Source organism: Saccoglossus kowalevskii, chromosome 19 (genome assembly GCF_978046115.1).
Source record: "Saccoglossus kowalevskii chromosome 19, keSacKowa6.1, whole genome shotgun sequence".
Lineage (NCBI taxonomy): Eukaryota > Metazoa > Hemichordata > Enteropneusta > Harrimaniidae > Saccoglossus > Saccoglossus kowalevskii.
Window position 1 is genome coordinate 29,961,581 of NC_140659.1, and position 15,448 is coordinate 29,977,028.

The following is a 15,448-nucleotide window of genomic DNA, read 5'->3' on the forward strand; positions in this document are numbered from 1 at the left end:
GCAGATTGAAATACATTATGTATTAATTCATGAAACTTTTATTATTTTTTCTGTAGACTTTTATTACAGGGTAGATATATGTACAGACTTGGTTTAGACCAAGTTGTGTGAATGAACTTTGCAAAAACTCTTTATTTTCTATCCTATGGATCTATACAATTGTACCCCTCTTCTATTATTATAACTTATATCTAAATAATGTAGACTAAAGTGATTTGAATTATTTTAAAATTTATTTAGTTTGCTGAAGAATCAACAATAACTTATCGTTGTTTTTAGTACTCAACTGTTCAGATATTTTAATTACTATAAAACTTCAAATTATTGAATATTGTGTTATCTCACAGCAATGTTTTGAAACAATCTGTGTATACGGCCATTCACCACAGACTGTATATTTGAACAATCTTAAATTACTATTTGACCAAAGACTGTCTATTTGACCATTCACCAAGATTCTTTTTTTACTAATAACGAAAACCAATCCCAAAGACTGTATCATTACCATTTGATTAAGGACTGTATATTTGGCCAATCGTAAATTACTATTTGACTGAAGACTGTATATTTGACCAATCACAAGGACTGTCTATTTGACAAGTCCAAAAAAACTTTCATTTGATCAATCCCAAAGACTGTCTTTTTACAAATCACAAATACTGTCTATTTGACCAAGCCCAAAGACTGCAAATGTGACCAATCCTGAAGTCTTTCTATTTGACCAATCACAAATATTGTTTACTTGACGAATCCCAAAGACTTACTAATTAACAAATCACCAAACTACCTACTTGACCAATCCTAAAGACTGCATATGTGACCAATTCCAAATGCTGTTTATTTGACCAATCAAAGGGATTACCAATCCCAAAAACTGTGTATTTTACGAATCACAAAGACTGCCTGTTTGACTAAAGTTATAGACTGTGTATGTGACAATCACAAAGCTTATCTATTTGACCAATCACAAAATCTTTCTATTTTACTATTTGACCGAAGAGTGTCTGTTTGACCAATCCCAAAGACTGACGAATTCCAAAGATCTCCCATTTGACTGTCTACTTAAGTAACCCCAAAGACTGTGTATGTGATCAATCACAAAGACTGTGTATGTGACCAATCACACAGACTATTTACATGATGAATTCCAAAGATTTTCTACATAACAATTCACCAAATTACCTTACTTATCCAATCCTATAAATGGTGTATGTGATCAATAACAAAGATTGTCTATTTGAACAATAAAAAATACTGTCTTTTTGACCAATCCCAAAAACTGTATATGTAACTAATCACAATGATTGTTTACTTGACGAATACCAAAAAGTTTCTTTTTTAAAAATCACCAAACTACATATTTTACCACTCCCAAAGACTGTTTATGTGATGAATCCCAAAGATTTTCTATTTGACCAATCATCAAAATATCACAAAGACTTTCTATTTGACCAATCACAAAGATTGTTTACATGACGATTTACAAAGACTTTCTTTTTAGTCCCCGTTTGGACGTAGTCCGGAAACGGGGACTTATGTTTGGCCCTGTGTGCGTTCGTGCGTCCGTGCATCTGTGCGTCCGTGATCACCTGTATCTCGAACATGCATGGACCGATTAAGTTCAAACTTCACTCATACATCACACATTATATGGGACATATGCACATGCATTTTTTTCATGATCCGATTAACGATAGCCGAATAGCGGCCATTTTAAGGCTGAAAATGCATCAAAATCGCACATTTTCACCATTCCGGACCCGGATCTCAGTTATGCATGGACGGATTTTGTTCAAATTTGGTACATACATTAAACATAATAGGACCTTGATGCACGTCATTTTTTTGGGGGGATCGGGCTTGAAATGGCCGACTGGCGGCCATTTTTTTTAAAGAAGTCAGTTCTGGATCCGTATCTTAGAGATGTCTGGTTTGATCGAGTTCAAACTTCACACACACAAGGTACATCATGTCATAAATATGTATGTGCATTTGTTTCATGATCTCATTAACGATAGCCAAATGGCGGCCGCTTTAAGGCCGAAAATGCATTGAAATCACACATTTTCACCATTTCGGACCCGGATCTCAGTTATGCATGGACGGATTTTGTTCAAATTTGGTACATACATTAAACATAATAGGACCTTGATGCACGTCATTTTTTTGGGGGGGATCGGGTTTGAAATGGCCGACTGGTGGCTATTTTGTTTTAAAGAATTCAGTTCTGGATCCGTATCTGAGACATGCCTGGATTGATCGAGTTCAAACTTCACACACACAAGGTACATCATGTCACAAATATGTATGTGCATTTGTTTCATGATCCGCTTAACAATAGCTGAATGATGGCCATTTTAAGGCCAAAAATGCATCAAAATCGCGTTATTTCACAATTCCGGAACCGGATCTCAGTCATGCATGGATGGATTTTGTTAAGATTTAGTGCATATATTAAACATAATATAAGCTTGATGCATACCAATTTTTCTCTGGATTAAGTTCAAATTGGCCAACTGGCGGCCATTTTGTTTTAAAGAATTTAGTTTTCGATCCATATCTCGGACATGCCTGGACAGATCAAGTTCAAACTTCACATACACATCATACATTATATCATACATATGCCTGTGCATTTGGGCCAGTCCTTTTAAGGTCAAAAATTCACAAAAATTGCTCATTTTCACCATACCGGAACTGAATCTTAGTCATGCGTGGGCAAATTTAGTTTAAATTTCTTTTTGGATTGTGTTGAAAATGGCTGACTGGTGGCTATTTTGTTTTACTGAATGCAGTTCAACATCCATATTGTTCCTTTGAATGTATATGTCACTCAAATATGAACGGAACGGGGACGTGTCATTGACAATGACTTGTTGACAAATAACCAAACTACCTACTTGACCAATCCCATAGACCATGTATACGACCAATCACAAAGGCTGTCTGTTCGACCAATCATATATATTTGACCAATCACAGAGGCTGTCTGTTTGACCAATCCCAAATATCTGTGTATTTGACTAATCACAAAAACTTTCTATTTGACCAATCACAAAGATTGTTTACATGACGAATCCCAAAGATTTTCTATTTGATGAAGCACCAAACTACCTATTTGACCAATCCCAAAGACTGTGTATGTGATCAATCCCAGAGTCTTTCTATTCGACCAATCACAAAGACTGCCTATTTGTACAGTCAAAAAGACTGCCTCTTTACCAATACATAAAAAAGACCAATCCCAGAGACTGCATTTTTACAATTTGACCAAATATTATATTTGACCAGTCCTAAATTACTATTTGTATATTTGACCAATCACCATAATTTACTCTTTACCAATCACAAATACTGTATATTTGGCCAATTACGAAGATTATTTCTTCAATAGCAAAGATCAATTCCAATTATTACCAAAGACTGTATATTTGACCAGTCCTAAATTAATATTTCATCCAAGACAGCCTATTTGATCAATCACAAAGACTGTATATTTAATCATTCCCAAAAAATATGTACGTGACAATCACAAAGACTTTCTATTTGACCAATCACAAAGATTGTTTAAATGACAAATAACAAAGATTTCCTTTTTAAAGAATCACTAAACTACCTGCTTGACTAATTCCATAGACTGTGTTGGTGACCAATCACAAAGACTGTGTATTTGACCAATTACCAAGATTATCTCTTTACCAATAGCAGGACCAATCACCGAGACTGTATTATTACTATTTGACCAAAGACTGTACATTTCACCAGTTCTAAATTGTTATTTCACCCAAGACTGCCTATTTGACCAATCACAAAGACTGTATATTTGACCAATCACAAAGACTGTATATTTGACCAATCACAAAGACTGTATATTTGACAAATCCTAAATTACTATTTGATGCAAAACTGCCTATTTGACCAATGACAAAGACTGTATATTTGACCAATCACAAAGACTGTATATTTGACCAATCACAAAGACTGTATATTTGACCAATCACAAGACTGTATATTTGACCAATCAGAAAGACTGTATATTTGACCAATCATAAAAACTGTATATTTGACCAATCACAAAGACTGTATATTTGACCAATCATAAAAACTGTATATTTGACCAATCACACAATACTGTATATTTGACCCATCATAAAAACTGTATATTTGACCAATCACAAAGACTGTATATTTGACCAGTCCTAAATTACTATTTGACGCAAAACTGCCTATTTGACCAATCAGAAAGACTGCCTATTTGACCAATCAGAAAGACTGCCTATTTGACCAATCAGAAAGACAGTATATTTGACCAATCGGAAAGACTGCCTATTTGACTAATCACAAAAACTGTATATTTGACCAATCACAAAGACTGTATATTTGACCAATCATAAAGTCTATTTGACTAATCACAAAGACTGTCTATTTGACCAATCACCATAAGTTTCTCTTTACCAATAACAAAGACTATCTATTTGACGAATCTATTTGACCAATCACAAAGACTGTATATTTGACCAATCACAAAGACTGTACATTTGACCAATCAAAAAGACTGTATATTTGACCAGTCCTAAATTACTATTTGACGCAAAACTGCCTATTTGACCAATCAGAAGGACTGCCTATTTGACCAATCAGAAAGACTGCCTATTTGACCAATCAGAAAGACAGTATATTTGACCAATCGGAAAGACTGCCTATTTGACTAATCACAAAAACTGTATATTTGACCAATCATAACAACTGTATATTTGACCAATCACAAAATACTGTATATTTGACCAATCATAACAACTGTATATTTGACCAATGACAAAGACTGTATATTTGACCAATCATAAAGTCTATTTGACTAATCACAAAGACTGTCTATTTGACCAATCACCATAAGTTTCTCTTTACCAATAACAAAGACTATCTATTTGACGAATCTATTTGACTAATCACAAAGACTGTATATTTGACCAATCACAAAGACTGTACATTTGACCAATCACAAAAACTGTATATTTGACCAGTCCTAAATTACTATTTGATGCAAAACTGCCTATTTGACCAATCAGAAGGACTGCCTATTTGACCAATCAGAAAGACAGTATATTTGACCAATCGGAAAGACTGCCTATTTGACTAATCACAAAAACTGTGTATTTGACCAATCATAACAACTGTATATTTGACCAATCACAAAATACTGTATATTTGACCAATCATAAAAACTGTATATTTGACCAATCATAAAAACTGTATATTTGACCAATCACAAAGACTGTATATTTGACCAGTCCTAAATTACTATTTGATGCAAAACTGCCTATTTGACCAATCAGAAAGACTGTATATTTGACCAATCAGAAAGACTGTATATTTGACCAATCACCATAATACCAATAGCAAAGATCAATTCCAATTATTACTGTTTGACCAAAGACTGTATATTTGACCCAAGACTGCCTAGTTGACCAATCAGAAAGATTGTATATTTGACGAATCACAAAGACTATATATTTGACCAAACACAAAGTCTATTTGACTAATCACAAAAACTGTATATTTGACCAATTACCAAGATTATTGCTTCACCAATAGCAAAGACCAGTCCCAAAGACTGTATTATTACTATTGGACCAAAGACTGTACATTTGACCTTATTACCATTTCACCCAAGACTGCCTATTTGACCAATCAGAAAGACTGCATATTTGACCAATCACAAAGACTGTCTATTTGTCCAATCACCATAATTTTCTCTTTACCAATAACAAAGAAATATATGAATGTGTATGTGCCAAATATGATTGAAAATGTTCCATAAGCCTAGGAGAGATAGTAAGGTAAAAAACAAAATGGCCACCAGTCAGCCATCTTTGATCTGATTGTAAAACAAATTGACATAGTCATGTAATCTAGAATGTATAATGTATGTACCAGATTTGAACAAAAACTGTAAAAGCATAGGGTGCCACATTTTCAAAAACACAAAATGGCTGCTAATTGGCCATCTTTGATCTGAATAGTCACAGACATGTATCCTAACATGTATAATGTATGTATCAAATTTGAACAAATTACTTTATTGTATATTGGCCTACCCTCTTTAAATAAAGTGTTAAATAAAAATAAATACCACATTTTCAAAAAACAAAATGGCTGCCAGTCAGACACCTTGGATTGAATCAATAAACCACTGCATGTTCATATGTCCTAGATAAAGTACTAGTCTCATTCAAATCCCAATAATTACAGAAGCTATTTGGTATCATTCATTACCCATGAGTCTTTACACAATCATTGGTCAATTTATTCGCCATTCATCCATCAAATCATTGTAATCTTTTGTTTGCAATCATCATTTGAATTTTATAAAACATTTCTAAATATTTTACAAAAAAAACATTCATAACTTCATTAAAAGTTAAATAGATGCATGCACGCCACAAATTAATAATCAACAATATCACCAACAAATAAATACTAAAAATAGTTTAGTTGTTAGTGTAATAACAATTTCTGTAAAATTATATGGAATTTCATCTTAGGAAAAACCCTATGTTTTGTAAAACTATTTTGTTCTGTCATTTGACCTGAATGGAACATATATTTTCATTTTCTCTGTTGGGATTTCCAAAATGTGTTATCTACTAACTTTGACAAATAGTGGGCAACTTAATTTTAAATAATGTGAATTTAATGAGTCATAATTATGACTGAATACATAAACAAGAATCAGCCAATGTTTTAAAAACAACAAAGAATTTTTTTCTTCAAAAAGACGTAATATTTCCTGAGCCTGGCGTGGTCAACGAAAGATGTTTTTTGGATAATTTTTCATGGGGGTAAGATAGGTACAATACAACTGACAAACTCTTAACAACAACTTACTGAAATGTTAGGTACTATTCACAACTAGATTTTGTTTCCAAATGTTTTTTTATCAAAAATACTGGTTGTGAAGGTGACTTACACTTTGTACATAAGTTTATGTGCATGTAGGCACAAGAAATAGAGATTCTTTTTGTTCTGGTCAAAATTAACATTAACAGTACAAAAACTGTGAAAATGTTGCAGAGATTATAAGTTTAGTTGTAAATGTGGAGTACAAAATACATTTGTAAGTCAAAAGTAAGAGAAAGAAAACCTACCAGTACAATAAATATACATACACTAAGAAGAATACAAATTTTTAAATATGTAATGAATAATATTTATAAATAGAACTATGACATAATTAAACATGGTAGATTAAGTCATTACTTATTTATAAATATCAAACCAATACCATTAAAAGTTATAAAACTTTATACTGAAAATTGTACAGAAAACAGCTTGTTTTTATAACATTTACACCATTTTAGGAATTATTACTATTATAAAAATTTAAAAAAAAATTATTATATATCTTAATTAATTAAACATTCACAACAGAAATACATATGTCACCACAACAGAAGATCACATGACAACTGGCATAGGTCAGCTAATGACCATCAGTTCTGGCTAGTTAATAAAGTATATTATTATAATCATGATCTCTCTGTACCTTGAGTTCATGATCAGCCAGAATTTTGAGACAAATTGGCACAGATTATCTGTTGAAATGAATTAAAACTGATCAAATAAACAGACACACACAAAAAAAGATTTTTTGATTGAACTTACTGAGTTCTAACTTTTTTTCTCGTAGAATCTTGTTATCTCTTACACATACAAAAATGTAACTCCATAATCATTGTAAATTAATATCACATTTATCTCAAAAATTGGTCTATAACCTCTAGTTTTTTTCTACATATGACCTTGTATAGCAATATATATCCACAAATTATTAGCAATTTTTAAAGAGCTTAGAAACTGCCTGAATCACCCTAAATTACTAACACTGTTGAAAGTTTATAGTAGAAACCAAGAAGTCTTTTACTATGTGTGGATCATATTATAGCACCAAAAGCAATATAATTTTCATTCTCTTCAAAACATATCTATTTAGTCATTTTAACATTCACAGTTCCATTACATATATTATGGTACACTAAATTACCAACATTGATTGCATTTCACGTTATTGATGTCATAATTAAGCTGACACCGAAGCACTATAGTGCATGATGGAAATAGAATCCCATCATGAAATGCAAACATCTGCACAGTGTTGTGTTGACATTTCAACTGTGACCTCTCATTAAATTATTACTACAACTAGGAAAAGACATGTACTAAATAAGATATCATAAGAATATCACTACGTATACATCCAAGCAGTACAGGATCACATTGACCTCCACATCGCTTGATATGATTGGCTTTATTGCCTTTGTGTACATACATTTACTTTGTAGTATTCTCATGGAATTTATAAAAGATTTACCCCAGACGAATATCACACTAAGATGTTGTTATTTTCAACCATTTTATGAAATACATTCATGTCTCTATTGGTACACTGTTACAGTATGTTTTCAACACTTGTGTAACAAGATCATGACATAAGTATTGCCAGCCTTAACAACCATTGAGTAGTGCCTCATTACATTTTTACAAGCTGAACAATTATTTATCACTTGATAGCCAAGAGAGATATATTATTGATACATGCAACATTTTTTAAGATATATTTGACACTTTAATGGGTCACTTTGCACATGTTTTTACATGCATGGTGTGACCACTCATGAGCAACAATTTTCATGAATGAAAATGACAGAATTTTCCATTATTCATGTCATCAATACCAAATACCAAAAATATTCATCAAAATTTGAGATTTTGACATGAAATGAACAAATCGGAGAAAGAACCATTCAAGGTACTTGCATATCAAATTTTAAAAAATTCTGACTTGCGGTTTCGAAGAAGAAGTTGAAAGTGTAAAGTTGACGACGACGGACAATCAGTAAAATGAACAGCTCCGCTGTGTCGACTTATTGTCACTGACATAGTCCCGTCAAATTTTCCGTTACCATGTGAATTATGACAGCTGCACATAACATATCTATTTAAATTGCATGTCTGAGATATGAATCTGGAATTGCATCCTTTAAAACAAAATGGCAGCCAGTCATTTTGAACACAATAAAAAAATGAAATGAAATGAAATGCGTAAAAGTAGTATTATATTCAACGTATGTATCAAATTTGAACAGAATACGTCCATTCACAACTGAGATCTAGTTTCAGAATGGTGAATATGTGTGATTCTGATACATATTTTACCTTGAAATGGTCGCCATTTAGCCACCTTGAATTGGATCATGAAATAAATGAATTATATGTCCAATATAGTGTCTGAAGTACATTGTATGTGTAAAGTTTAAACTAGATAATTCCAAGCATGAATGAGATACTGATGGTTACAAATGAAAGGATGAACACACAGACACAATATGGAGGTATCAATACAATGAGTCCCTGTTTTTGGACAGGGTCTGAATAAAAATTAAAAATAGAAAATACAAGGTAATGTCATCAACTAACAAATAGTGACTAAAACTAGATCATTGTAGAACACAGTTGACCAATGTGTACCAGTTCTAGATCACTGAACAATACAGTTAACCAGCACTGACCAGTAAAAGACCAGTGTAGAACACATTTGACCAATAGTGACTATTATAATATGATGAGGTTATTTCTAAAAATAAAAAAAGTGCATTTGAAAATATTATTACCCTTTACAGAAATTAAAGAAATAGCTGAAATATATCTTAATATAGATGGTCTCCCTGTTTTTATTAACCAATGCCTTCAATGGTTACATTATCAAAGTTGGGGCTATGTATATTAGCTCTGAATATATTCAGAACCAGCTTTATAACTAGCATACTCTTAAGATTGGCAAGTGCCGGTATATCTAACAGGATTATTTGTACTAACTAAAGCCTGACTACAGATTAAACAAAGTGACGCCATTTGTCATGTCACAAGGAGTGCTGCTATTTGACTCCCATGGGCAAAGCACACAATAGAAGTTTTTGCGGTTCGTGTGTCTGTATGTTTGTACTTTAATTATGTATGTGCATGCTCGACTGATATCTCAAGAACCAATTATCAGAGTTCAAAGAAACATGCTATGTGGCTGGTCTGGGATTGAATGCACAGATCTGATTGATTTCTGGTTGCAATCTATGCATACTAACTACCTAATTTGCATATCAATTAGCATATTAAAAGCATTTTCACTTAAGTGCCATTCAACAGACTTCAATGAAACTTGGTACATAGACGCTCTTGGATAATTCGCAGATCTTATTAGTTTTTGGTTGAAATCCATGCATACTAATGGTCTACTTTGCATAATAGTTTTTTCTCAAGCTACCACCTGAATAGTTTTTGGTTGAAATCTATGCATACTAATTACCTAATTTGCATATTATTATCTTTTTCTCACGTTGCCACAACATGTATTTTGCCTATTGCACACAATATTGTTCTTGCCCTGTTATCATGCAATAGTGGGCAGTTAGGCATCCTTTATTTCCTGAACAACCTCTGTAAATCATTCTCTATGCAAATGTATCATGTGACAGACACTGCCAAGCTCTTGTGTAATAAACCAAAAACACTCATCTAGAGATTTATAATTCTGAAGTAGACATACATTTAATGTACAGTTTCTGCATAATGAGAAATAGGTAATTACTCAAACATAGTTAAAATCAGAAAATCCCTTCAAAATTAATTAATATACTGTTGTTTCCAAAATATCCAAATACTGTAAAATAAATTAATTTTCACTGGGTTTAAATTTCGCTGATTTACCATTTCAGGCATATTTAGTGGGTTTTACATTCACGGTTTTATCATTTAGATAATGTGTTCTATGCTAAATTTTACACTGGGTTTTAATTTAGCACATTTTCCAGTCAGCAAAATAAACAAAATTAAAACCAAAACAAAATTAATAAATTATTAGGAATTCCTTATGAATATATAATTTATATGAAAAAAATGTTGTATATGAAATTCTCTGGAAATTGTTCCAAAAATGTCCTTCTTTGCATTTTTCCAGACAAAAAATATCTTGAAATTGGTGAAAAATGTGAAGAGTTGATATTGTATCCTGAATGTAATTATTACAAAAACAATCATTGTCAACATTTCCAAATCATACCATCACCAAAAAAAATTACTGATATAGTATTGCTGGTTCACAATGTGACATGTCACAAATATTTTCTTATTGCTGTCATTGTACAGTTATTGTTGGTAAATGTTAAACACTAGTTATGCAATTAGAGTGTAATCCTGTTATTTGTATACATATACAAACAATAATTTTAGGTTATTACGAGGGTACCTCAAAGTAAACATGAAGACAGTACAGCGAGAGTATCGACTGACGTGCAGCGGAGGTCGATGTGATGGTGTACTGTCTGACTGAATACTTTGAGGTATCCACATAGTAACTTTATCATTATACATTTTTTCTTGCCGAGGATACGTCATGGGAATGCTGAAATCCAAAACGTTTAGAACAGAATCAGCAAACTTCTTTGTGTTGAGATTGGCCAAACCCTGGTGGCAGCCATGTTTGTTTTTATTATTAGTGGACGCTTAAGCGCGTAATCATTCCATATTTGTAATTTGCATTTCCTAATATGGTAGGATGAAAATACCCTGTAAAATACCGCAAAATTATGGCACGCTGTAACTTAAGCCGTTACGTTGACAGATGTATAATAATTTCAAATATGTTGTCATCAGTGAAAACATTATATTATACATTATAATAGTTTTTTTTCAGAATGGACTTCATTGAATGGTTTGCCATATTAATTCAACTAGGTATATAACACTGGGTTCCATATAAAATTGACGTTTAACATTGTAAGTTTTCAGGGTAATAATAGTTTTTCATTCTATACAATTATAATTATTGCCTAAACTGCCTGAAACAGTTAACACAACGCCTGCTGTTTTTTTTTTCCATATCCACTATATGTGGAGGCTTTCAGCAGGTAATGTATCTAAACTAACTTATAGTTATTGCAACTTACATTAATTTGCCCTACAGGTTGATCTTCACATCTTGTATGTAGATAAATCAATGAAACTGAACTGCACGCACTTAGCCGTAATCCAATATGCTTTCAAATACCAAGTCATGATTTGAGAAAAATTTCTGTGTATTAGAGCCGCCTAAGTAAACCCTATAAACCTTTGGTTTCTTAAAAAAATAACAGTCCTTCATTATATTTATAATTAATTAGAATTATTATTTGTTAACATTTAACATCCTATGGTTTGACAAATGGTGGTATTTAAGATGTTAATGACTAATTAAAATCTCATTTATGTTGATGGTTATATTACACTTCACCCAAAGCCATAAGCAAGGCTGGAAACACATTACTGTTGGAAATAATTCATTATACAAGTATATGAAATAAAGAATTCAGAATCTATGTTTTAATATTTCCAAAAATATTGCTATAGATTAATTCTTTTTGTGTGATATTGTCCAAATATGTGCAATAATTTGTTATAATTGATTGATTTAAAGCGTGGTAGTCGTCGCGCTGCGCATGTGCAACATTTGTGTTGATAAACATTGATTTTCCCACAATCCAATGCGCTCTTCAAATGGAAATCACAAGTATGCAGTTTGACCTGGGCGCGACTTGCACTGATTACCACTGGTGACTCCTTCGATACCTTCCAATAACATGAAAATTGCTTAATTAAAGCTTGGAAACGTCTCATTTCGTACTCGTTGATCTGCGCAACAGTCAACGTCGCCATCTTTGTTTATATGAGACCCATATATCTCGCACATGCACAGCGTGACGACTACCGCCTTTTAAAGGCAAAACGCCTTCTTCTTCAAAAAAATAAAAAGTCTTCTTACACCATGTGTGCAAATTACACATATTTTGTATGTCACATGGGACCCACATTGAACACATTCTAACATGACCACTTTAGTACTTCAATTCAAGCAGTTTATCTGGTGATCATCGCTAAATATGTCTAAAGTTGAAAATTACAATTTTCAGTCCAATATAAAATTTGTTTTATAGGTCATTCCTCATTTATGACCTAGGCATGTACAGGCTCATAATTCTTGTATTGATAGGATGAAATAAACAAGTCAAAATATATTAAGCTCAATAACATTTTGTTTAACAAAGATCTTGCTTAATACAGTTGCAACTCTCTGTATTCATGCTAGACTTCTATGCCAGGGAAACAATTAATACTGATAAATGAAGTTCAGAGAGTAGATTTGTTATATGACACAATTCACAATGACACGTTTCACTAAGACAAATCATCCATGGTGATTTTTTCCATACTGTAATATTATGAGGTATTTTCTGCTGAAAATTAGTGAAAAGGACACCATTTAAATCAGCTAGTACATTGAAAACCCAACCATTATGTCATATATTTGATGTCATTTTTCCACCATGGATAGCTTTCCAGCAAACAATATGTAGGATTGTAAGAAAGAGCATGAATGACATATCCATTGAATCTATGATCTTAATATTTATTTGCATAACCCAGGAAGCATATTTATCTGGAAATTTACCTATTGTAAAAAGAAAACTCTTGTAACAGAACACTTATGTTAACTGAACACCACTCTAAACTGAACACCTCTGTAAATAGAATACTTCTGTAAACTTAATACCTCTGTAAAGTGAATACCTTTAAACAAGATACCCTGTATAGTGAACACCTCGGTAAGTGAACATCTCTGTAACAGAATATCTCTGTATACTAAACACCTCTGTAAACTGAACAATGCAACAGAATACGACTGTATACTGAAATTTTAGTGAACAGAATTTCACTTTCAATAACTCTGTAAAACCCAAAACTTTTGTAAACCAGTGTGTAATACCTGTGTGAACAAATACCTCTGTAAAACACATTCTGTAAACTGAACACCTGGAAATGAAGTAGACTGAACTGAACTGAAAAAATACATCTGTAAACTGAACACCTCTGTAAACATCCATGTGAATCAGTGTGTAAACTGAAAACTTGTGTAAATTTGATACCTGTGTAAACAGAATACCTCTGTATAGTGAACATCTTTGAAACATAATACATCTATAAATTAAAAATCTGTGCAACAAAATACCTGTATAAATTAAGCACCTCTGTAGACTGAACAACTATATAAATCATTATGTAAAACTTGTGTAAAATTAATAACAGAATATAAAAAATAATAATTCTGTAAACTGAACATCTCTTTAAACATATTTTTCTATAGACTCAACACCCATGTTCCTTCAGCTCATCAAGTCACTGAAGTTAATAGTGTTTGTATGATATATATATATATATCCTAGCAACTACAGAAACCAAACAAGCATACAATTTGGTTTTCATGGTAAAATAGAAGGTTTTGTTAATTACCTCAAAGTCAACTGGAAATTTGTCGCCATCAATGGGATGTGGTGTCAGCAAGTCATTGCTATAAAATGAAATTGGATATTAATTAAATCACTTATATTAAAAGGTAAGGGAGAATAATTTCAATAATATTTACAATTTCTATAATTTATTGTGTAACTATTACTATATGCAATACATGTAAATTGCATTGCATATAAAGCAGCATTCAAGAATGAGATCACATATGGCAAATCAGCCCTGACTTGATAAGCAATGATTTACTGGGATTCATTCATTAATGTCTGGGATGCACTCTTACTGGTGCCTGGGATGCACTCTTAATGGTGCCTGGGATGCACTCTTAATGGTGCTTGGGATGCACTCTTAATGGTGCCTGGGATACATTTTTACTGGTGCCTAGGATGCACTCTTACTGGTGCCTGGGATGCACTCTTACTGGTGCCTAGGATGCACTCTTACTGGTGTCTGGGATACACTCTTACTGGTGCCTGGATGCACTCTTACTGGTGCCTAGGATGCACTCTTAATGGTGCCTGGGGTGCACTCTTACTGGTGCTTAGGATGCACTCTTAATGGTGCCTGGGATATACTCTTAATGGTGCCTGGGATGCACTCTTTATTGTGCCTGGGATGCACTCTTACTGGTCCCTTGGATGCACTCTTACTGGTGCCTTGGATGCACTCTTACTGGTGCCTGTGATACACTTTTACTCGTGCCTTGGATACACTTTTACTGGAGCATGGAAGGCACTCTTACTGGTGCCTGGGAAGCACTATTAATGGTGCCTGGGATGCACTCTTAATGGTGTCTGGGATGCACTCTTAATGGTGCCTGGGATACATTTTTACTGGTGCCTAGGATGTACTCTTACTGGTGCCTGGGATGCACTCTTACTTGTGCCTAGGATGCACTCTTACTGGTGTCTGGGATGCACTTTTAATGGTGCCTGGGATACACTCTTACTGGTGCCTGGGATACACTCTTACTGGTGCCTGGGGTGCACTCTTACTGGTGCCTGGGAAGCACTCTTAATGGTGCCTGGGATACACTCTTAATGGTGCCTGGGATACACTC

At 33.2% G+C, this 15,448-nt stretch overlaps 1 long non-coding RNA gene across 1 annotated transcript in view; it reads left to right on the plus strand.

Annotated features, from left to right (window-relative positions):
- Positions 1 to 14,300, plus strand: part of LOC146731468 (uncharacterized) — a 55,850-nt gene extending 41,550 nt beyond the window's left edge. The window contains exon 3 of the long non-coding RNA XR_014927438.1: positions 14,228 to 14,300. This is a non-coding gene — a long non-coding RNA (uncharacterized LOC146731468). The remainder of the gene's footprint in view (positions 1 to 14,227) is intronic.
- Positions 14,301 to 15,448: the final 1,148 nt, after the last annotated feature.